The sequence below is a fragment of the Monodon monoceros genome, unplaced genomic scaffold, assembly GCF_005190385.1.
Source record: "Monodon monoceros isolate NGI ecotype Baffin Bay Population unplaced genomic scaffold, NGI_Narwhal_1 Super_Scaffold_22, whole genome shotgun sequence".
Classification (NCBI taxonomy): Eukaryota; Metazoa; Chordata; class Mammalia; order Artiodactyla; family Monodontidae; genus Monodon; species Monodon monoceros.
The window spans coordinates 26,819,556-26,845,846 of NW_021703779.1; the positions used below are offsets into that span (position 1 = coordinate 26,819,556).

Consider the following 26,291-nt stretch of genomic DNA (forward strand, 5'->3'; position numbering starts at 1 on the left):
GCATCAGTACTTTATTCCTTTTTGTAGCTGAATAATATTCTGTTGTATAGATATTCCAAATTTTGTTTGTCCATTCATTAGTTGATAGACACTTCAGTTTCCACCCTTTGGCTATTTTGAATAATCCTGTGATGATCATGTACTCATGTTTGTGTACACATGTGTTTTCAATTCTCTTCAGTATATACCTAGTAGTGAAACTGATTGGTCATATGGTAACTCTATGCTTAACTGTTTGAGCAGCCACCAAGCTGTTTTCCACAGTGGCTGCACAATTTTACATCCCCAGCAGCAATATATGAGCGTTCCCATTTCTCCACGTTCTCACCAACACTTGGTATTATCTGTCCTTTAATTATAGCCATGCTAGTGGGTTTGAAGTGGTACGTCACTGTGGTTTTGATTTGCATTTCCAAGAATAAGCATTCTTAAAATATCTCTAACTCACTCCCATGTAAAAAGTGAATATTTAAGTTCAATTAATTCCTGGATAGACCATGTCTGGAGAGGCTGCTAACATTTTTTAAAATAGCTGACTAATTATCAGTCTTTATAGGAAGACCTTTTGTTACAGAAGAGAATATCTTGGTTTAGGATTCAGAAATCATCATTTTAAATAATTAACTTCCCAGAGCCAGTTCCAGCTTTAACCCTAATCAATGATTTAGTTTTTACTAAGGGTAGAGGTGGTAACAATTAGGGAGAAATTAGTTGTGTATTCATTTGACAAGTTGTACAAGTTGTTTATCTTCTCTGTGGCTAAGTTTTCTCATCTACAAAAACGAGCTTAATAATAGTAGTTAACTCACACCATCATGTAAGGATTAAATGAAATCTTTTTCCATGTAAAATTCAGTGCCTAACTGAAAATAAATGTTAGCTACTACTAATTTACAGGTGAAAATAGCAGAGGTTTTACCTATTGTAAGAGCTTGAGAAAACATCCTCTGCAAATATGAAGGATTTATTGAACATATTGATCAGCTGTTTTCCATCTCTACAAAAGTTATTTAAAGACATTAGCTCAAAAGTTTATCAGAAACGTAAGTTAGCTACTAGTAAGAAAAAACTCTGAAACAGTCTATTAAGGGAGGTGGTATACTGTCCTTTGCAGCAGTCTTTAATGATGGGAGAGACTTGCAGCTTTTCAGCAAGTAAGCTACCATCTTACCAAAGGGTGAACGTGGCATCTAGTTCCCTCCGCCTAATAATTCTTTGCTTGTTACAGACTGAAGGTCTTTGGATTCCCTGGCAACCTAGGAAATATAACTCCCAGGCCTTGAATTCCTCAGCCTTGTCCTCAGAGATGAAGCTGGACAAAACTATAAAGTAGGTAATGCTTGTGTTTCTTTTGTTGTTCTTATTTGCTGCTTCCTCATCCTGTTTGTTGCCCTTTGGGGAGCCAGTGCCTGCACGAGGCCCCCTGTTTACAAAGGGTCTTCTGGCATGGATCCTACTCTTCCTATTCCCCTCAGAACCAGATATGCTAGCCTTCTCTTGATCGTCTACTCCAGTCCCATCTAAACTTACCTTAACTCTGAACAACTTTTTCCATAGCTGATAATTCATTCTATAAGCCTCTGTTGAGTACTTACTATGGGTCAGGCACTGTGCTAGGCTCGTAGATGACTATAACATGATCCAAGCCCTGTGGTAGAATGGAGAAGATCAACAAAAGTCCAGTGGTTATAAAACAGTGTGATAATAATGAGGTAGCATATATGTCAAGGGTTGCTAGGAAAATTAAGAGAGTTAATAATTGTGAAGCACTTAGAACAGTGCCTGGTACATAATCATTAAATGTATGTTATTAAATAATTTACATGCCAGAAGAGGGTTATGCCCTGGGGGCTGTAGGAGCACATACTAAGACCACCCATCCCAACCTGAAGTACTGAAAGCCTGAGCTGCGTGTTGAAGACAGTTAAGATTTAGCCAAGTTAAGATGTGGAAGAAACGTGTTCCATGTAGAGGGAACAGCATCAGAAAGCACAAAGAGACATGAGAGAAGATGACATATCTCAAGAAGTTCAAAAGGTTCATCATGGCTAGAATATAGGCAAAATGGCAAGAAGCAGGGCCTGAGACTCAGGTCAATAAATTGCTTTAATGGCCTCTCTCAGCCTCTGTTACATGAGTCGTGCTTTGCCATCAAGGAACACTGGGGAAGGGAGTGGGTATTGGGTAGGCAAGCAGTAGTATTTGCCATAGTAAAACATCAAGAATGGTGTTAGGAAATATTTTCAGACCTTAAGTACCATTCAAGTTAATGTTATGACCTATGTTTACAGTGATCTTTTCCATAAATATAATTAAAATTGAATAAAGCCGCAGGATGTTTGAAAGAATATAAAAAAGTTATTTAACTTTTTAGAACTTACAAGAAATCTAGCAGTTGTTCCATTTGAGAGCTACGCTTTCTAGGTATTAAGGGTCAATACTGTTGTTAGATCAAGGTGAGATCCTGCATAAGATACGATGTACTACTGGTTTACTACTTAATGAACTATGCTTGATTAGTTACTTAGCTCTCAGTGCCCTTTGGAAAAGAAAATCCTATTGAATGCTGTAGAGGTGACATTTCCAATATAAATAGGGCCACCTTTCATTTAAGTTCCAACGAAATGTTGAAGGAATAATATGTATGTGTTAAAATACTGTAATTTAAAATAAAATTGAAAGCCAGAGTCACAGAAACATATAGAGTGATATCTTATGATAGACAGTATAATTGGTTCTTATAACCCCACCAGATACTTCATGTGCCCTGTAAACGTGCTTTAAAATTCATCAATTTTTCCATTGAAATGTGATTATTATTTCGGGGATGACTAACCAAATACTTATTACCACAAAGCTAAAATGTTTTGTTAAAACATATTAACATTTTTAAGTAATAATATTTTCAAAATATATAAAATTTGCTACAGTATAATTCTTCAGGACTAAATGTAATTATTTTGGGAAAATTTCTGTGGTATTTTAGGAGCTTCAGGACCTGTCCCTAGCCTACTTTCCCATTCTTACTGACCTCTAATCCCAAATGTATTCTCTACCCTACAGTCAAATTAAAATACTGCCTCTCTTTTCACTTCCTACTTCTTCATCTTTGCAGACTGTTCCTGTCGTCTCATTTTTTCCCCCTCTTTTCCTCCTCTAATGTCGTCTCATTTTTTCCCCCTCTTTTCCTCCTCTAATCATTTGAATCCTCACAGTTTTTCAGTGCCTACTCTTTCACAGAGGGTTCCCTGGTTCCTTCAGTCATAATTAAATTTCCTTTTTTTTTTTTTCACTCTGTAACTCTATGTATTTACTCTTCCGTTATATGTTACCTAGCTTTACATGCTTTTCTGTCAGTGCTCAAGCTGCTGCGTTCTGGTTTCTGCCTCTTCCACACCACTGAGGCTGACCTTCAAAAAATACCTTCTCTGACTTGCCAAATCCAGCAGAAATTTTTTCAGTCCCTATGATACTCTTACCATTCCCTCATTTAAAGCTTCTCTTCCCATCTTCTGCCCAGCCCTTTGAAGGAGGACTCAGTTTCAGACTTGCTATTTCACAACATTTGGACGTCGGGTCTACTCGCTGGGCCATAAGTTGTTCTTCCACGGGTGGGTAGAAGGTGCCACAACGTCATGGCCCACCACAGCCATGTGGCAGCCCTAATCCTCCCGATGGGACGTGTTATATACTCACAGCATTGACAAAGTGGTGAGCAGAGCCTTTGGGGAAGGGAAGAGATGACAAAAATTATAGCTAACCTTGTTCATATGTTCCTCTTCCGAAATGTGATGTAATAATTCTCACTTCTTAAGTCAGACAAAGATATCATATGATATCACTTATATGTGGAATCTAAAAAAATGATACAAATGAACTTATTTACAAAACAGAAACAGACTCACAGACTTAGAGAACAAACTTATGGTTACCAGAGGGTAAGGGTGGAGGGGAGGGATAGATTGGGAGTTTTGGACTGACAGATACACACTGTTATATTTAAAATGGATAACCAACAAGGACCTACTGTATAGCGGCAGGGAACTTTGCTCGGTATTCTGTAATAACCTAAATGGAAAAATAATTTGAAAAAGAATAGATGTATACGTTTAGCTGAATCACTTTGCTGTACACCTGAAACTAACACCACATTGTTATCAACTATATCCAATAAAAATTTTTAAAAACCTCTTCTTATGAGTGTTGTGATGATTACTGCTATCTAATATACTGTTTATCTCACCTCCTTAACTTGTTTATTTTCTGCATCCCCACTAAAACGTAAGTTCTATGAGGATGAGATATTTTACCTTTTTAGTTCACTGTCGTGTCCCTAGCACCTAGAACTGGGCCTGGCACATAAAAGACACTTAAAAAAACAAACAAACATTAGTTGAATGAGTAAATGAAAAGTACCTAATATACGAGAGTCATTCAATAAATTATAGCAGTACTGAACCTCAGGGAATTCTATACTCTTGTTAATTATTATAATATAGGTAAGAAGTTTCTCTCTCCCCTTGGGGTAGTTTAATCTCATTTTTTTGCCATTTTATGTTTTTTTTACTGTGGTTGCTTTTTATTGTTTCTCTTTTGTACTTTTAGTATGTACACTTTTTAGCTTGATTTTATAGTAACCAGCTGCTGTTTTGTATTCTAGATGGGGTATCTACAAGGTGGACTTCTTAGAGAAGACTTGGAACTTTAAAAAGATGTCTCAATCACTTCAAATTCCTTTTGAAAGAAGGCAAAGCAGAAATAGGTAAGAATATGTTGAGTGAAATACAAAGATCGTTTTATGGGTAGAGGCAGATCCTCCTGGCTATTTTGAACTCAGTACATATTTTTGTCATTATTGACAGGCTTTGGACTAGAATACATTTTGGAAAGCAATTACATAGTGATTGGATAATTCCTGTGCTGATCATCTCATGTATGAGATTAGGCTGTCCATCCCCCATGTGTAGAGCCTGCTAAAGGTGTTAATCCCAGTGATGATACAGAACTCTTCACGCATTGGCTTGTCAGGTGACCAGAAGCCAGAGATAGGTGAGGATAAGGATGCCACTATTACCATGAAAGAGAAATAAACTAAGTGAATCATATGGAAATAAAATCATGCTTTGGGCTTCATAAATGTTTTATTACTTCCAGCCAGCTGATCTACTTACACTCGTCACTTTCTGGCTCTTCATGTATTTATTCAACAGCTCCTATTTGTTGAGCATCTGCTATCAATTTGAGTCCCAGCTTCATACTTAGTAACTGCATATGGAAATAATAATAGTACCTGCTATGTAAAACTGTGGACATACTAGCTTTTCACCGTTGAGTATGATGTTGGCTGTAGGTTTCTCATACATGGCCTTTATTGTGTTGAGGTATGTTCCCTCTATGCCCACTTTCTGGAGAGTTTTTATCAAGAATGGGTGTTGAATTTTGTCAAAAGCTTTTTCTGCATCTATTGAGATGATCATATGGTTTTTATTCTTCAGTTTGTTGATGTGGTGTATTACACTGATTGATTTGCGGAGACTCAAAAATCCTTGCATCCCTGGGATGAATGCCACTTGATCATGGTGTATGATCCTTTTAATGTATTGCTGGATTCGGTTTGCTACTGTTTTGTTGAGGATTTTTCCGTTTATGTTCATCAGTGATACTGACCTGTAATTTTCTGTGGAATCTTTTGTCTGGTTTTGGTATCAGGGTGATGATAGTCTCATAGAATGAGTTTGGGAGTATTCCTTAAACTGTGGACATATTAAATAAGCAAATATACTTGAAAAAGGCTTCAGCAAACAGAAGGGTCTCAACAGATGTTAGTTATCCTCATATTATCCTAGAGGCAATACATTTCCTTTTTTTAAACACATCTTTATATTAAATTGCCATTGCTTGCAAGCAAGAGTCTTAATTTAAAGAAACTGCAGCCCAGAGAGGTGACATGACCTGCCTGAGATCATACAGCAAAATGAGTGGGAGGTATATCTATAAACCCAAATGATTGATGTTATGAGTTTGGTGCCCCTGAACAGATTATTGAGACTCAAGGTTCCTACACACAGCAGGAGCCTGTGCAATTACTACTGGTCAAAGCAAGCCCACTGGATGTGGGAAATACAGTGCTGCCTACAGTGCTGAGATCCATTTCCTGTTGATGCTTTCTTTACACCACTGCAAACTTGAGGTCCCCCAGCAGATATACTCCTCACACTATCCTGCCTACCTCCAGTATTACAGGCTCTACAAAAACACTTTTAGATAAAAACACTACCATAAGATAGCCCTTTCATTTCTCTAAATTGTCAAGAACACAGGAGAGAGGAATATGTCTGTTACTCAGATGTTGGCCCACTAGTTGCCTTGCATGTTGCTATGAGTAGTACCTGCCGACGGTAGCTTGAATAAATCAGTACTCCTGATAGTAGCAAACCTTCAGTCTCCACAAAAAGGCTTGCCTGGCAGTTTAAACCGTATTATCCCTCAAGATGTAGGTAGAGATATAGATGTATTTATAGTTATAGAGATGTATATATAATGTGTAGATATTTTAAAGGGCTGATTTTATCACCATATTCTACTGTGTGTGTATATATATGTGTTATCGAGAGAGAGAGAGAGAGAGATATGGATAGATATGTATTTTTTGTTTTTTTAAATTAATTTTCATTGGAGTATAGTTGATTTACAATATTGTGTTAGTTTCAGGTGAACAGCTAAGTGAATCAGTTATACAGATACATATATCCACTCTTTTTTATTTTATTTTATTTATTATAAATTAAATTTATTAAATTTTTATTATTTATTTTATTTTTTAATATTTTGAACACTTAAGTGCTAGATTCTGGATCTTAGGACTTTACCTATTTTTTTAACCTAACACACCCATATATTAATGATTTTATCTGTCTGGTGGTTCTACAGATGGTCCTAATTTATGCTTTTTTATATATCAAGTTTTCTCCATTGAGTGTATACTATTTTAGGATCAGTAAAACTGTTGAGTACATGTTTTTTATTTCCCAAGAAATAATCCATGTTAAGTGTTTATGAAATTCCTGATACTTTTTAGGAGCCAAGTTCTAATTATTTTGTATACATTATTTCATTTAGAAATTCCATGAAGTTCATATTATCTCTCTTAATTTTTAGAATGCGATTCATTAGAATAACTCATTCAAGGACATACATGTAGTGAGTAGTATAATCTCTGTCTTTGAACCGTACAACATCAGAGAAAGTAGAAGAAAAAAATAAAATGATAAAATTCAGATTCATCGTTGACAGATCTGGAAATGAAGGTTAAATGTGTTTGCTAAAATTGTTGTTATAATAGTATCTATAGCTTTAATATCTCCATCCCCTGAAAGCAGAAAGTCTAATAGTAATGGTATCTGAAGGAGAACAGTCATGGCTGACAAGACACAAGCAATTCAGAAAATAATTTAACTGAGGTTAAAACCAGCCTGAGCATACAGCTATTATGGTATTCATCTTAAAGTTTGCTAGTCTTGATTAATTACGGAGGAAAATGTTTGAAGAATATATCCTTTGAAAAAGTGGCGAAGGTGAAGAAACTCCAAAGAGAGCTAAAGATGATTCAGATTATTGGAATATAAAATTCTTATGATCCTCAAGGAAGAATTTGATTCATGCCAAACAGGTCAGATACTATTGCATCTAGGTCCTACCTGCTTGATTTATAACTAGTGCAGACACAGACTTCATACCTGATGAGGTATTAGTTACGTTCGCGTGTTCCTATAGCTCCAGAGTTAATTTCTTGCACCCTTAAAAGTGTCTCATACTGAATGCTTAACAACCAAGGAAATCACAAAATAGATTTTAGCTTCAAAATTAGTGAGACATTCCAACAGAAAAAGAAAGTAACTCTGAGACAGTCTCCTTTCCCCCTTACTGTAGTTATAGCGATGATTTCTGCTTGAGACTCATGGAAATTATTCACATAATTATAATCAATTACCTTCCAATTTATTGAGTCTTTTAATGTAAAACTATTAGAGGATGTAAAACAATCTCAAATATATTGGTTTATAGCCTATCTACTACAAGTAAAACGAAAAAGCATTTAGGGCTTTTGGATGGTTAAATTCTAGAAAAGTGAAAGTAAATGGCCTAGCCCCAGGGTATTTAATATACTCCTCCAGAGAGAACTACACGAACGCTATTCCAGAACCTCTAATGTTTAACTACAGCTTACTGCAGTGTCTCTACTGGGAAGGAATGAAAGTTTACTGTCTTTGGTGTCTTGTTCCATTTTGAATTAATTGTTATAAAGGACATGAAGGAGATGCTCAGAGTGGCAGAATTTCTGAAACTAACAGAAGCAATCAGGTTCTTCCTACCTTGGAAGTGAAAAAGATCATTTCCAGGACAGAGCAGGTAGCTGTATGAATTGATATATCAATTTTTTTTGGTGGTGAAAATACTGTTCTGCCTCCTTCAGCTCTACTTTACTTTCTAGCTACTACCCCATCTCTATCTTCTCAGCCAAACTTCTCAGTGGAGTTGTCTACACTTGTTTCCCATGTTCTCATCTCTCACTTTCTCCTTCACCTAGTTCACCTCTCTGGCTGTCATCCCAATCTCTCTACCGAAATCCCTCCAATGACTTCCATTATTACATCCACTGACATTGTTTCTACCCTCTTCTTGAGCTAGCATTTGTTCCATTAATATTTTAACACCTGTACTTTTTGCCAAGCTCTATGCCAGGTGCTGGTGAGAAATGCTCATCAGACAAACATTCATCATCACCTAGGTACTGGTGAATAAAACACTCATTGTTATTGTCTTCACGGAACTTATATTCTAGTGTGGAAGTAGGCTTACTTAAATAATCACACCTTTAAATTAGAGTTACAAATCCCCCCAAAAATGTGATATGAAAGAAAAAATTTAAGTGGGCTGTGAAAACCTTGATTAAATACAGTAGAGGTCTTTCTCTTAGCAGTTTTGGGGAAATTAAAAAGAAAGTTGGTTGGTTATTTCCTCCTTTTTGAAATTCTTCCATTGGAGTTTATGATAGTAGTTAATGATTTTACTCCTAATTTTCTAAACATAACTTTTCTATGCTCCTTAGATAACTTATTCTCTGTTACCCATATAATTATACAGATGTTGCCCTTTCTCTGAGCCCAGTCTTAGGGCCTCTTCCTATCTCACCTCATGCTCTCCCAGTTAGTGACCTCACCCACTGCCCAGGGTCAGTTTCCATCTATTTGCCAACGACTTCCAAATATTCATTTCCAACACAGATTTCACCCATTAGCTCTAGTTTTATGTATCCAACGGCCTTGGCAAATTAACCTGTCTCAAACAAAATGTCCAACTTAACCCCTCTGTCATCACTGTAGAATATGTTACCATCATTCTCTCATCTGGACTAGCGCAGTAACCTCCTAGCTCATTTCTCTGTTTATACTCTGACCTTCTACCATCTGTTCACCATGTTGTAACCATAGTGATGTTTTTTTTAAAAGAATGTCATTGTTCCTTTCATAAGATATATTAGACATGTGACTTCCCTGGTGGCACAGTGATTAAGAATGCAGGGGAGGGCTTCCCTGGTGGCGCAGTGGTTGAGAGACCGCCTGCCGATGCAGGGGACACGGGTTCGTGCCCCGGTCTGGGAAGATCCCACATGCCGCGGAGAGGCTGGGCCCGTGAGCCATGGCCGCTGAGCCTGCGCGTCCGGAGCCTGTGCTCTGTGGCGGGAGAGGCCACAACGGTGAGAGGCCCGCGTACCGCAAAAAAAAAAAGGAAAGCCCAAAAGAGTGTGTATAGTATGCTATCACTTGTGTTTAATAAGTATAAATATCTGTCAGTTTAAGTGTTTCTAGAAGAAGTTGATCTTACTTGTTGACTCTAGGGAGGGGACCTGAGTGGTTGAGGGACAGAAAAGCTTTCCATTTTATACTATTCTGTATCTTTGCATTGTCTATTCCAAAATATTTTTTTTTAAGTTTAGGGTTTTTTTAAAAAAAGGAATCAAGAACCATACAAAAATCCTGTCCATAAAGGTTCAGAAATGATAGGCTTGGGGGTACTAATTAAGGCATAGATACAGGCAGGACTGAAAACAAAAAGACATGTAAAGGCTCTATAGACACCTAGATCCCCTCCATACTCCATGCAGCCAGGACCCCTAGAAGACAGGATTTGTACTCTCTGGCAATGTTGAACCAGAAGGACTTTCTACTGCTGTGACTCTCAACCTTGACTGCACATTAGAATCATCTTGGGAGCTTAAAAAAATCCCAATACCCAGGCTGCCCTCCAAACCAATTAAATCAATGTATCTGAAGATGGTACCCTATGAATTATCATTTTTTAAGCTACCCAGATGATCATAGTATGCAGCCATGGTTGAAAACCAGGGAGAAATACTGAAAACAAAGGAAAAATGACCCACAACATCTATGCCCAGTCGGCATAGAGAGACCACCATTCAGCAAGCCCTACCCACACATACAGAGCTATCAGCCAACACTTTAGTGCCTGTATCATGTATATATAAACATCAGCAAAGAATTACTGAACATTTGAGGAAAGCCTCAAACATGAAAGGCACAGACCAAAACAAATGGTTATAAGGCAGGGAACTTAAGAAGCCTTTTTTATTTATTTATTTTTATTATTATTATTTTTTTGCGGTACGCGGGCTTCTCACTGTTGTGGCCTCTCCCGCCACAGAGCACAGGCTCCGGACGCGCAGACTCAGCGGCCATGGCTCACGGGCCCAGCCGCTCCGCGGCATGCGGGATCCTCCCGGACCGGGGCACGAACCCGCCTCCCCTGCATCGGAAGGCAGACTCCCAACCGCTGCGCCACCAGGGAAGCCCAAGAAGCCTTTTTTAAAAAGCTACAATTAGCATCCTCAAGAACATGTGAGAAGATGGGCTTCCATAGACCAAGGACAGAATAACCTTTTTATAATTCAAAGAATTATAAATCAAAACGCCCTGGAAATAAAACACACATAACTGAAGTAAAAAAATATATATATACGGTAGGGAATTCCCTGGCGGTCCAGTGGTTAGGACTCCGAGCTTCCACTGGAGGGGGGACAGGTTCGATCCCTGGCTGGGGAGCTAAGATCCTGCAAGCCACACAGTGTGGCCTAAATAAATAAACACATAAATAAAGTGGAAATGTTGGAAGATGAAGTTGAGGTCATTCTCCATACACTGAACAAAAACAAGAGATGGAAAATAGAAGAGAAAATAAAATTAGAAAATTACCTTAGGCTATCCAACATCTTACAAACAGGAGGTACGGAAAGAAGGAACCAATAAAACAGAGGTGATGAAATTACAAAAATAAAAATACAAGAACAAATTTGTAAAACTGAAGGACGTGAGTTTCCAGATGACTGCTCAAATACCATGAATGTAAAAATACCCACACTATGATGCATGACTGTGAGATTTCAGAATGCTGTAGATAAAGAGAAGATCCTAGGAACCCTCAGAGTTAAAAACAAAACAAAACACAGGTAACATACCATGGATTGAGAATGAGAATGGCATCTGACTTTGTAAAAGCAAAACTAAAATCTGGGAGACAATGGAAATTACAAGGAGAATTCTAAGGGAAAATGATTTGCAAACTAGAATTCTGTACCTGGCCAATCCACTAATTGGATGAAAAAGAATAAAGACATTTTCACATATGCAGGGTCTAAAAATTTACCTAAAATGCACATTCTCAGGAAGCTACTGGAGGATGCTTCACTAATACAAGGAAATATTAATAAAACAAAAGACGACACTGGATGAAGAAAACAGGGAATCTAACACAGGAGAGATATAAGGTGAATTCCCAGGAATATGGTGACGGAAAGTTTCAGGGTAACATTGTACAAGCCTAGAGAAAAACCAGGCCAAATTGGAGTAGGAAGACGGAGGACACCTCACACTCTAAAAAATGTTACTGATAAATTGCTTGATGTGTTTGAAAAGTATTGATAGGATATAAAAAGTTCGTTACGAGTTTAGGGACAAATTGGTTAAGTAGTACATCTTACACTAAGAACAAGGAAAATGTAATTATTAACTCCAGGGAAAACAGATATAGAGAACAAACTACTGGTTACTGGTCGGGGGGACAATATACAAGTGGGGGAGTGGGAGGTACAAACTCTTGGGTGTAAGATGGGCTACAAGGATGTATTGCACAACACGAGGAATATAGCCAGTATTTTGAAATAACTGTAAATGGAGTGTAGCCTTTAAAATAAAAAATTTAAAAAGTATAATAACAGAAATAATAAATAGATAAATAATTTAAAAATAAAAGATACATATAATTGTTACCTGTAAAAAAATAAATAAGGGCAGAATTAGGACTAATGAGGGGAAGATTCAGGGAGGCAGACTTCAACTCAATGTAGGACAGAACCATTAAATAATTAGAATTATCTTACAGTCAAATAGGCTTTCCCCAAAAGCAGTACGTTCCAGTCACTGGAAGTCAGAAAGTATTCCAACACCCAAGACGTTCCCAGACTGGGTGTAGAGGTCAGAGTAGATGTATTCTCAGGTCCTCTGTCAAGTTAAGGTTCTATTATTTAAGAGAAGTTATTGTCTTTTAGTTCATTTAACTTGATTAGCTTCATATTTTTCCCATCGCAAAGTTCTCTTCTGAATAGGTGACACACGCTCCTTGGTATTTGAAGGATGAGAATAACTAGGTTACTGTTTAGGTAATTGCCTTTTCGTTGATAGTCTCTCCAGAGATGCCATAGATATATTGAAGTACCAGATTGAAATGTGTTACTTTGCTTTTACTTATCATGAGCGTTCGATATAATTAATATTTATAGCTCTCATGATTGAAGCCCGGGCTTTGCAGTCCAATATTTTCCTCCCAGAAATATTTCCCAGGCCTACATTTTCACCTCAGAAATTGGTTTAAAGTTTGGACATTGCTTAGCAGCGCACAGCAGTGTAATTAACTTTCCCTTTATTTTCTACTGTCACTTTTCATCTCTTAGGCCAGAGTATTGATGTTTGATACTTTATCCATACTCATCTGAGACGCATAATCAAGAGAAAGTTTTTTTTTTTAATTTATTTTTAAAAATTTATTTAATTTTTGGCTGCGTTGGGTCTTCAGTGCTGTGTGTGGTCTTTCTCTAGTTGTGGTGAGCGGGGGCTACTCTTCGCTGTGGTGCGCGGGCTTCTCATTGTGGTAGCTTCTCTTGTTGCAGAGCACAGGCTCTAGGTGCACGGGCTTCAGTAGTTGTGGCACACGGGCTCAGTTGTTGTGGCTCACGCGCTCAGTAGTTGTGGCTCATGGGCTTAGTTGCTCCGCGGCATATGGGATCTTCCCGGACCAGGGCTTGAACCTGTGTCCCCTGCATTGGCGGGTGGATTCTTAACCACTGTGCCCCCAGGGAAATCCTAAGAGAAAGTTTTTTTTAAACTAATGTGAGGAGTAGAATAGTAGTATTGACCAGGTAATGTGTACCCTAAATCTGTTATCTGCATGAATCATCAGGCTAGTTCAATGATGAAAACAACTAGCCTGTATGTTTTGTTTTGTATAGTTCCAGCCCACTTATAATCATGTATGATCCTCCCAATGCTGAACCCAGAGAGCAAAGGTGATATTAGTGTCTCATTTTATAGATGAAAAAAAACTGAATTTCAAGATTATAAATTGCCCAGCACTATGTCTAGCAAGTGGAAAAAAACAGGGCACTACTCCAAGAATTTGGACTCAGAACACATTTTTTCTCCTCCACACCATTCTCCCTCTTACATGAAAATGTTTCTCAATGGCTTGTCATCCTCACCCCTGCACTAAATGTTGACAAAGATGAGTTGGCTGCACACTGCCAAGTTATCAGTTGCATAAATAGTCTTTCTCTGAAGTCTTCTGTCAAAAGTGAAAATCTGTCAATTTACCTAAATTATCTGAAAAGCAGCTTATATAAATTTTCAAATATGCATTTATGTGCCAACTCATATTTACTGGCTCATAGTACAAAGATTTCTTGTCGATACTTAAAGGATTTCCATGTGGAACTTCCCCAAATTATCACCTTAACAAAGTATATTTGAAAGGAAAATAATATCAATAGCCTTTATTATCATCTAAGAAAATTAATACTACTAAAATTCAAGTGCTAAAATTTTACATATTTGATACATTTTTTCCAAACTTTGCTGTACATTGGAATCGCCAGGAATCTTTTTTTAAAAATGCACCTGCCTCCAGACATTCTGACTTAGTTGTTATGATGTGCAACCTGGGCATCAACAACTTTAAAATGTCCCAAGTGATTTTAATGTATGTCAAATTTTGGGAAACATTGCTGTTTAATCTACATTTGGAAAGTGAAAATCAAAGATGTCTTAAAATAGTATATCTTTGGTTCTCTTTGATTTGAAAGATAATTGACATCTAATAATTTCTGTTGATTTGTCCTCTGATTTCAGATAATTACATACAATCAGAAAATTAAAATGTCACACACAACTGTGCATTATTATACATTAATATATAATTTAATGTGAATGTGGTTGTTTTATTCTCTTTTATTTCATGTTATGTGTAACAATCTGATAATTATAAGATTTGAGGGCTAAAAAAATTCTGCGCATTGCCTTGTTTAATTTTAGCTGATCTCATGAACCATTTCGAAAATTACTAGGTTACAGTAGTGCATTAATAAAATCTATAAAACTAGCTGGAAGACAGAATACTTGGACACTTACATGGAAAAAGGAAATGGCAAAATATTTAAACAAATTGCACTGAAAGGCATTTTTTTTAAATTCACATTACTATACCATTTCAGGTTTGGGTTTAAGTTTAGGTATTTGTTAACTCACTATTTTTAATCCTATCAATACTGCTAAGGATAAGAAAGATGATGGAAAAATAAAATCTTATTTGACAGTTGGCTTTTAGTATCTACTTTTATTTTATCAGTCATATCAAAGCAAAAATGAACTCAGTTGCTTTATTTCTATGAAAAATATTAAAAGTAATGCCGTGAATAATTATACATATGTAACGTGTTATGTGTATATAATGTTATATATGTAATAATAAATATATATATATGTATTGATCCCTGTTTACTTGGGCTGTTAATGTTTATGTGACACAAATACCGGTTCTAAAGAAATGGCTATTATTCCCTAGTGTCTGTCACCGAGCTTCTGACATTGCTAGGAAAGTATTGATATTTAAGGTTGCTAAAAATAAAAATGGGCCTATTGCTCTCGCTCTCTATCCAAATGTTTGTTCATTATTATGTCAAACTAGAATCTATTGATGTAGAGCCCATAGCTTTCTGGCTACCATGACATAGGAGTTTTCCTGTAGGTCAGAATTGTAAAATGTTAGAATCATTTGTGTGGCTTATTGCATTGGTTTCTTAAGATTAAAGATTTCTAGTCAAATATTTTATTTTAAATAGTAGTAAGCTGTTAAGTATTCCTAAAGTATATTACCAACAGAATGTGGTATAAATATCTCTTAGAAGAGATACAAAAAACAATAAGTAGTGGATATACAGGTGTTTTTTCAAAACAGAATTGTGAGCTTACAGAGGTAGGTAATGTATTCAATTTTATCAACTTAAAGCCATCAAATTTTGATGTTTCTATTTCAAGTAAATCAATGTGTTTAATTATTATAGGAGATACCCAAGGAGATCATCAGTTATTTGCAAACATTTATATTGCTTATTGCTGGGGTAGGATGACAGACAGTATAATGAAATAGAAGCAAAGATTTGGAAAGTGTGAGGGCAATGGAGAAATTAACATGAGTTGGGAGAGCTAAGGGAGGTGAATAGAAAGAAGCCAGATTAAAGAAAAGACTGGGAGTACTACAAAAGCAGTTTAAACTGCTTATCTGTGCACTGTATTCCCAGTTCTATATTGCTATTCTCACATAACATCGAAACCTTCATGGGGTTCACCACTGTGACTGGGAATTCCATGTAGATGAAAAGCAATAGTTAATTTTTGCCCATTATTTAAATGGATTATTTGGTTATTTACTATTGAGTTGTAGGACTTCCTTATATATTTTGGATATTAACTATTTTTCAGATATATGGTTTGCAAATGTTTCCTCCCATTCTCTATGTTGCCTTTTCATTGTTGATATTGTTGCTGTGCAGAAGCTTTTTAGTCTGTCTGTTTTTTGCTTTTATTGTCTGGGCTTTTGGTGTCATATCCAAGAAATCATTGCCAGGACTAATGTCAAAAACTTTCCCCCTGTTTTCTTATTGGACTTTTATGGTTTCAGGTCTTATGTTTAAGTCTTTAATCCATTTTAAGCTAATTTATGTGTGTAGTATAATAGTACAGTTTCATTTTTTTGCATGTGGATATCCTTTTCCCAGCACCATTTATTGAAAAGACTATCCTTTTACCCATTGTGTACTCTTGGCACTTTTGTCAAAGATCAGTTGACTGTTTATGTGTAGGTTTATTTCTGGGTTCTCTATTCTGTTCTACATGTCTGTTTTTATGCAAGTACCATATTGTTTTGATAAGTGCAGCTTTGTAATATATTTTGAAATCTGGAAGTGTGATGCCTCCAGCTTTGTTGTTGTTCAAAATTGCTTTGGCTATTTGGGATCTTTTGTGGTTCCGTATGAATTTTAGGATTGTTTTTCTATTTCTATAAAAAATGCCATTGGGATTTTAATAGGGATTCCATTGAATCTGTAGATTGCTTTGGGTACTATGGACATTTTAACAAATATTAATTCTTCCAGTCCATGAACATGGACTATCTTTCCATTTATTTGTGTTTTCTTTGTTTTCTTTCATCAGTGTCTTATAGTTTTCAGAGTACAGGTCTTTCACCTCCTTGGTTAAATTTATTCCTAGGTAATTTATTCTTTTCTTTTTTAACATCTTTATTGGAGTATAATTGCTTTACAATGGTGTGTTATTTTCTGCTGTACAACAAAGTGAATCAGCTCTATGTATACATATATCCCCATATCCCCTCCCTCCCACCCTCCCTATCCTACCCCTCTAGGTGGTCACAAAGCACCGAGCTGATCTCCCTGTGCTATGCAGCTGCTTCCCACTAGCTATTTTACATTTGTTAGTGTATATATATTAATGCTACTCTCTCACTTCATCCCAGCTTAACCCTTCCCCCTCCCCATGTTCTCAAGTCCATTCTCTACATCTGCATCTTTATTCCTGTCCTGCCCCTAGGTTCATCAGAACCTTTTTTTTTTTTTAGATTCCATATATATGTGTTAGCATATGGCATTTGTTTTTCTCTTTCTGACTTACTTCACTCTGTACGACAGACTCTAGGTCCATCCACCTCACTACAAATAACTCAATTTCATTTCTTTTTATGGCTGAGTAATATACCATTGTATATATTTGATGCAATTGTAAATGAGATCGTTTTCTCAATTTTTCTTTCTGATAATGTGCTTCAGTGTATAGAAATGCCACAGATCTCTATATATTATTAATTTTTTATCCTGCAACTTTATTGAATTCATTTATTCTGACTTTTTTTTGGTGTAGTGTTAAGGGTTTTCTGTATATGGTATCATGTCATCTACAAATAGTGACAGTTTTACTTATTCTTTTCCAATTTGGGTACCTTTTTTTTTCTTGCCTAATTGCCATGGCTAGGACTTTCAGTACTATGTTGAATAAAAGTGGCAATAGTGTTTTGTTCCTGATCTTACAGGAAAATCTTTGAGCTGTTTACTGTTGAGTATGGTGTTTTGTTATATATGGCCTTTGCTATGTTCAGGTATGTTCCCTCTATACCTACTTTCTTGAGAGTTTTTTTTTTTATCATAAATGGATGTTCAGTTTTGTCAAATGCTTTTTCTGCATGCATTGAGATGATCATATGAATTCTGTCCTTCCTTTTGTTAATGTGATGTATCTTGTTGATTTATTTGTGGATGTTGAACCATTCTTGCATTCCTGGAATAAATCCCACTTGATGGTGGTGTATGATCCTTTTAACGTATTTGATGAGGATTTTTGCATCTGTGTTCATCAAGAATATTGGCCTATAATTTTCTTTTTTGTGCTGTCCTCATCTGATTTTGGTATCAGGGTAATGCTGGCTTCATAAATGTGTTTAAAAGGTTTTTCCTCCTCTTCAGTTTTTTGAAAGAGTTTGAGAAGTATAGGTATTATATCTTCTTTGAATGTTTTGTAGAATTTACCAGTGAAACCATCTGCCCCTGGGCTTTTGTTGGTAGATTCTTGATTACTGTTTAAATTTCCTTACTAGTAATTAATCTATTTGGATTTTTTATTTCTTCATTATTCGTCTTGGAAGATTGTATGTTTTTAGGAATTTATCCATTTCTTCTCGGTTGTCCAATTTGTTGGTATGTAATTGTTCATAGTAGTCTCTTATGAACCTTTGTATTTCTATGGTATCAGCTGTAACTTTTCTTCTTTCATCTCTGATTTTATTTATTTGAATCCTCTTTTTTCCTTTGTTAGTCTAGCTGAAAGTTTATTGATTTTGTTTATCTTTTCAAAGAACCAACTCTTGGTTTCATTAATCTTTTCTATTGTTTTTTCAGTCTCTACTTCACTTATTTCTGCCCTAATTTTTATTATTTCCTTCCTTCTACTAATTTTGGGCTTTGTTTGTTCTTCTTTTTCTAGTTCCTTTAGATGTAAAGTTAGTTGTCTGGGGGGGCGGGATTTTTCTTGTTTCTAGAGGAAGGCCTGTATTGCTACGAACTTCCCTCTTAGATTTGTTTTTGTTGCATTCCACAGATCTTGATGTGTTGTATTTCTGTTTTCATTTGGCTCTAGGTATTTTTTAATTTCTCCCTTGATTTCTTCAATGACTCATTGGTCGTTCAGTTGCTTAACCTCCATGTTTTTGTACGTTTTCCTGTGATTGATTTCTAGTTTCATATCACTGTGGTAAGAGAAGATGCTCGACATAATTTCAGTCTTCTTGAATTTATTGAGTCTTGCTTTGTCACCTAACATGTGATCTATCGTGGAGAATGTTCTATGTGCACTTGAGAACAATGTGTTTTTGCTGCTTTTGGATAAGATATTCCATATATATCTATTAAGTTCATCTGATATAATGTGTATTTTAAGTCTGTTTCCTTATTTATTTTCTTTCTGGATGCTCTTTTCATTGATGTAATTAGGGTATTAAAGTCCCCTATTATTGTTGTATTGCTTTCAATTTCTCCCTTTAAGTCTATTAATATTTGCTTTATATAGCTTGGTGCCCCTCTGTTACATGCATATACATTTATAAATGTTACACCTTCTTGCTGGATTGATTCCTGTATCACAGTGTAATGCCCTTCTTTGTCTTCCATTACAGGCTTTGTTTAGAAGTCTATTTTGTCTGATATGAGTAAAGCTACTCCAGCTTTCTTTTCATTTCCATTTGAATGGAATATCTTTTTTCCATCCCTTCACTTTCAGTCTGTGTGTGTCCTTTCCTCTGAAGTGAGTCCCTTGTAGTCAGCATATAGAAGGGTCTTGTTTTTTTTAATCCATTACGCCACTCTATGTCTTTTGACTGGAGCATTTAGTCCATTTACATCTAAAGTAATTATTAATAGGTATGGACTTATTGCCATTTTGTTCATTGTTTTCTGGCTGTTATTGTTCCTCTCTGTTCATTTCTCTTTCTCTTTTCCTTTGTGTTTTGCTGGTTTTCTTCAGTGTTATGTTTTAGATTCCCTTCTCATTTTAATTTGTGTATTTAAATTTTCTCCTTGTGGTTACTGTGAGATTCACATATGACATCCTATTAGGTTGGTAGCAACTTAAATTTGAACACATTCCAAATCTTTATCTTTTTACCCCCTCCCCATGTTTTATACTTTTGCTGACAAATTTTGCATCTTTCTATTTTATGCATCCCTTAACTCATTATTGTACTTTTAGTTATTTTTACTACTTTTCTCTTTTAACCGTCAGGCTTGCTTTATAAGTGATTTATCCACTACTTTTATTATATATTTACCTCTTCCAGTGAGATTTTTACTTTCGTATGTTTTCTTATTATTAATTAGCACCATTTCTTTTTAGCTTATAGAAGTCCCTTTGATATTTCTTGTAGAGTTGGTTTAGTGATGATGAACTCCTTTAGCTTTTACTTTTCTGGGAAATATTTTATATCTCCTTCAATTCTGAATGACAACCTTGCTGGGTAGAGAATTCTATGTTAGAAGTTTTTTTTGTTTGTTTTTTGTTTTTTTAAGCACTTTGAATATGTCATGCCATTCCCTTCTGGCCTATAAAATTCATGCTCAAAAATCTGCTGATAGCCTTATGGGGTTTTCCCTGTATATGACAAGTTGTTTTCTCTTGCTGCTTTTAGGATTTTCTCTTTATCCTTAACATTTACCATTTTATTTATAATGTGTCTTCCTGTGTGTCCCTTTGTGTTCATATTATTTGGAATACTTGGGGCTTCCTCGACCTGAATTTCTGTTTCCTTCCCCAGATTAGGGAAGTTTTCAGTCGCTATTTCTTCAAATATTTTTGACCCTTTTTCTCTCTTCTTCTTCTGGGACCCCTATAATGTGAATGTTATTCTGCTTTATATTGTCCCAAAGGTCCCTTAAGGTATCTTCACTTTTTAAAATTCTCTTTGTTTGTTTGGCTGCCCTGTCTGAGTGAGTTTCATTGTTTTGTCTTCCAGCTGGCTGATTTGTTCTTCTACCTCATCCAGTCTGCTGTTGAACCCCTCTAGTGTATTCTTCAGTTCGTTTGTAACTTCTGTTTACTACTTTCTTATATTTTCTATCTCTTCATTCAAGTTCACTCTGTTCATCCATTCTCCTCCTGAGTTTGGTGAGCATCTTTATGACCATTACTTTGAATTCTTTATCAAGTGTATTGTTTATCTCTGTTTTGATTAATTTTTTTCTCAGATTTTGTCTTGTTCTTTTGATTAGAACATATTCCTCTGTCTCCTAATTTTGTCTAATTCTCTGTGTTTTTTTCTCTGTATTAGGTAGATCAGCTATGTCTACCAGTCTTGAAGGAGTGTTCTTATTTAGGAGATGTCCTGTGGGGCTCAGAAGTGCAATCCCACCTGGCCACCAGAGCCGGGTTTTCAAGCCGTGTCCCCTCTGTAGGCTGTATTTGACCTTTTGTGGCAGGGCTACAGCTGCTGCAGGGTGCTAAAGGGCAGGGCTGTCACCCAGACTGGCTGCAGGGCCTGGTGGTGGCTGCCCTGGGGCACTGGTGGGCAGGGTTATAGCTTTGTCAGCTATGAGGCCCAGCTGGGGCGCAGGGATGGGCAGGGCTTTCAGCAGGGTGTGCCCACTGTCACGAACAGGTTAGATAGAGAATTCCAAAATGGTGCCCACCAGTGCCAATATTAGCAAGGTATGCTGAGGTTGCATAAATGACTCCCACCAATGACTCAGTCCCCAGGGAGCATCTCAACTGGTTCTTGCCTCTCTAGCAGTTGCTTCAATATTAGTAAGTGGGTCCCCATCACCTATGGTCCATGAGCTTTTCAATCTGGTGTTTTTGCAATGGTTTTCAGGCCAAGTGAGTCTGCATGCAAGCCCTTTCAGAGTTGGTCTTCTGTTCCATGAAGTTCTATCGTTTTCCTGAGCATTTTGCCTGTTGGTTTTTAAAGCCTGATGTTTAGGTGACTTGTCTCTCCTGTGCAGGATCTAGGGGTTGGAGTGCTTGATGTGAAGTTGGAATCCCTTGCTCCTCAGGGGAAAGATCTGTACCTTGTGATCCCTTTTGATTGTGGATCACCACAGCTGGGATGTGGGTTTATTCCCTGGGAGCCCATATTTCTCCCTCTCCTACCCATCTCAATGCTGTCCTTTTACCCTCTTTTGTGGAGGATTTGTTCATCCAAATTTTAGGTCTTTTTCCAAGGGAACTATTCTATATGTAGTTGTAGATTTGTTGTGTCCATGGGAGGCGGTGTGTTTAAGATCTTCCTATGCCACCATCTTGAACCTTCTCCAGAAACCCCATATTTTTTAGCTGTAATTCCCGTATTCCTCTGTCCCTCACCAACCCAGCCCTAAAAAACCACTAATATACTTTCTGTCTTTATAGATTTCCCTATTCTGGGCTTTCATATGAATGAAATCATATAGTATCTGGTAACTTTTGCAACTTACTTCTTTCACTGACATAATGTTTTCAAAGCTTGTTCATGTTGTAGCATGTATCACTCTTTCATTTCCTTTTTTTTTTTCTGAAACACCTTAGGTTTGTTAATTTATTAATTAGTAACACATACCTGATTCTGATTCTGAGCTGGAGGGTGTTGTTTCATACTGAAAAATCAACTATGTAATATGGTACATTATGTGCAAATGTAAATACTGAAGAACTCTGTAAAAGTTTAATCAGAATCTACTTTCAGTTTGTTAATGATTTCCCAAGAAAACCACTGAGAGAGACACAGCAACCTCATGAGAACCTCATGAATCTCTTCAGAATTAATTTTTATAATGGCAGTTCTGATTATGTTGATCCAAGTAATGCAGTGGTGGCAGGTTGGATAAAGGGAGAGGTTTATTTTTAGTTTCCCCAAATGTTGTCTCACTTGGTTTAGGAGAGCTTGGGAATACCCAAGAGTTACCTTCCAGAGAATTTCTGCCGTAAGAGTTGTGTTCCTGAAAGTTTGTGCCATCGTGAGGAATGGATCGCTCACGATCTGTCCATGACTAGAGAACTGCTTTCTCTGATAAAACCTTTACATCTTCTGGTAAATGGGAAGACATGGCACGACAAAGAGTTTTGCCATTTGGCGAGAGAGGGGCGTGTCTTTTGTACATTGCAGTAAAATTTGTCAAGTGCAGTTTTGTGCTGTCTTTCCCAAGGTCTTCCATGCATCCTGCTGGGGTGCAAGCTTTCTTGATTGCAGCTGGGGTTTTCAGCTTTCTTAAGTTCAGCTTGTACTTGAGTCACCAGATGTAAATTAGAGATTTCTCTCTTCAGTTCCCAGTGTGCACTTTGCATATTATCGCTTGAAATGCTTAGTCTTTGGAGATCTCTGCTCTTCAGACTGTCTTCCTGAGATGGATCTGTTTGTTTGGATTTTTTTAGCTCTATTTTGAGATCTCTACATTCTTTCCTCATCAGTTCCAGTTCTTGTTCCAAACCATGGATCTTCAGGTCACAGCTCAACTTTTCCACCTCCTGGTTTGATGAAGGTGGATTTAAATTTCTTATCACCTGCTGAGTTTCCATCTCTGTCCTCTGCTGGAGGAGTTCTACTTCTTTAGATTGTAGCTGTTCATTCAGTACTTTCAAAGATTCAGAGTTGTCTTTATTCATTTTATCCAATTTGCTCTTCAGATTAACTCTATCAATGCAAACCTCTCGATATGCCTGGTAGGCCTTTTTTATTTATTCTCCTCCCACAGAATTTGTTTCTTCATCCCTTCGAGCTCCTATAAGCTTTTCTTCCTAAAATCTTATTCTTTTTTTAAAGAAAGAGTTCTCTTTCTCTGAATCCTTAAGTCGTTTTTTGATGTCTTCATATGCAGTGACAAGGGCAAAATGTGAAGCAACAGATTCATCTCCTGAATACATTGAGACTGGAGTCACTGTATCTCTCCTATGGGCTTTTTCATGATTCAGAATGCAGATACCATCATCTACCACTGCATCCATGACAGCCTGCACACAGGCTCCTAGGGCCGCCCCCAGAGCCGCCGAGTTTCAATTCCCCAGTGTTTGGAAACCGACCAAAAACAAACCGGGTCACCGGGGGCTTCCGGTTTCCTCGAAGACAGCGCCGCTTCCCCGGCGAAGGCAGCCGCTCCGGGAACGCTGCGGAGGGACTGCCATTTCTCCCGCCTCGGCGGCATCAAGGCCGGCAAGGCCAGCCAGTCGGCTGCGGCCCTGGAGGCTCTGGAAGGACGGCCGAGCCAAGGCCGAGGGCCGAGCCGCCGCCGGAGAAGGTCAGTTACCCAGCTCTGTCAGCGCCCCCCTGGGCCGTGCGCCACGCAGGGGGAGCCAGTTCATTCCTTTCTTTTGCTGAACAATATTTCATTGTATGGATATACTTCATATTGTTTATCCATTCAACTATTGATGGACATTTGGGTTTCCACCTTTGGCCATTATGAATAATGTTGCTATGAACATTCACGTACAACTTTTTGTGTGGACATGGGTTTTCGTTTCTCTTGGATATATATAAACATAGGAGTAGAATTGTTGGGTCACATGGTAACTCTGTGTTTGATCATTTGATGAACTGCCAAAATGTTTTCTAAAGTGGTAGAGAAGATTTTCATAAATTACTGTAATCTTTGCCATTGATGAGGCCAAGAAAAGGTTCCAACCAGATGTGTAACCTGCTCTTTTCCGGCAGGAAAGGAAATTATTGGATGGAAAAGCATACTGTGCTCCCAACCAGAAGACTTGGGTTACAATCTTGGCCTTGCCTTTCATTATCTTTATGACCTTGTGTCATTCACCTTCAGTGGGCACAATTCCCGTCACTGTCTAGAAATGAAGGGAATTGGATTACATGTTATCTAATTCTAAACTCCAACCCTGAGAATTTGAAGTGGTGTGACATTCTTCACTTAATCCTACATTTCACTCACATTCAAGATTTTGTCTGGCAAAGAAGTAGGATATGATTTTTATCTCCAGATGATATCTAATTTCTGGAGAAAACCAAAGATTACCTGTTGTTACTAATTTCATTTTCCCCCTAGGTAGATCATGTGCTGCTAGTTCCACATAGAAAATAACCATAAAGTAGAAGTATTTCACATATCTTTTTGGACATATATCTTTTGAAAGAATATATTCACAGAACTGAAATTGGGTTATAAAGATGCCCATTCTGAATCTGTCATACTGAGCCATAAAACAGTTATTGATTAGATCTATGCTACTCACTGTGTGGGTCACAGATGACAAGCATTGACATCACATAACAGCTTGTTATAAATGAGGATTCACAGGCCCAGTGAATCAGACCCTCTGGGGGTAGGGCCCGATAATCTGAGTTTTAACAAGATCTCTGAGTGAAACGTATTCACACTAAACTCTCAAAATTATTGCTTCAGACCCTATGCATTGCAGTCTTACATCTTAGTATACTATATTCAGAACTTGTTTCTAGATTTAATTTCTAATCAGTTTTGAAACAGAAGATCTGGGCTTCACCTTAGTATCTTTCATTGAAGAAGTTGGAGCTACATGTGCTGTAGTTAGCAGCCAACGCTTAATCCGTGCCAAAAAGGTGTTGTCTAGTAGCAACAGCTGAATCAATAAACTTTGGTTTACTTTCATCTGGCTCAGAAGAAAAATCACTTCTTCCCTGAATAGCTTGTACAAGTAAGCCTACCTATTTGCCTTATTTCTTTTCTCTTTTTATTTTTTTTAATGTGGCACATCCATACAATGGAATGTTCTTTTTTTTTTTTTTTTTTTTGGATGTGTTGGGTCTTCATTGTTGCTCACAGGCTGTCTCTGGTTTCGGCGAGCAGGGGCTGCTCTTCATTGCGGTGCGCGGGCTTCTCACTGTGGTGGCTTCTCTTGTTGCGGAGCACGGGCTCTAGGCACGCGGGCTTCAGTAGTTGTGGCATGCGGGCTCAGTAGTTGTGGCTTGCGGGCTTTAGAGCGCAGGCTCATTAGTTGTGCCTCACGGGCTTAGTTGCTCCACGGCATGTGGGATCTTCCCGGACCAGGGCTCAAACCTGTGTCCCCTGCATTGGCAGGCGGAGTCTTAACCACTGTGCCATCAGGGAAGTCCCTGCCTTATTTCTTGATCAGTTATTTTTAATGGCAGTGAATTGCTAAACTTCCAACAATTTATTTCCTAATCATTTTATTGTATTTTCTTCTGAAGGAAGAAAACCTCTGTACACTACAAAGAAAAGAACAAATATTTTAATAATGTTTTACAGTTTCTAAGGTGTTTTCATGTACATTTTATCATTTAATTCTTCTGGGATCCCTGTGAAGTAGTGTAACACTGTGAATTTGTACATAGCATGCTGAAAACTTCTAAATGGAGTCAGAATGGATGAAAAGGTAGACCTAACAGGATTGGGGCTAAGAGAAGTTGGCTTAGGAAGTGGGAATGACATCCATTCTGACCCATTTACATTGGGGTTCACAGTCCAGTTCAGACAAAGCATCAACACCCAGGATTCCAGTGGAGGTAACATGAGGAAGCTCATAGTCTGAACCGTCAACATGAAATGATAGAAGAGATCAGAAGAGCCCAAATGTGCTGAATGGGTCATCAGAATTCTCATGGGAAGATTTGGTCTCCCAGCTTGA

At 37.4% G+C, this 26,291-nt stretch overlaps 1 pseudogene; it reads right to left on the reverse strand.

Moving 5' to 3' along the window:
- Positions 1-22,474: 22,474 nt before the first annotated feature.
- On the reverse strand, positions 22,475-23,654 carry LOC114905639 (annotated as a pseudogene).
- Between the last annotated feature and the right edge of the window lie 2,637 nt (positions 23,655-26,291).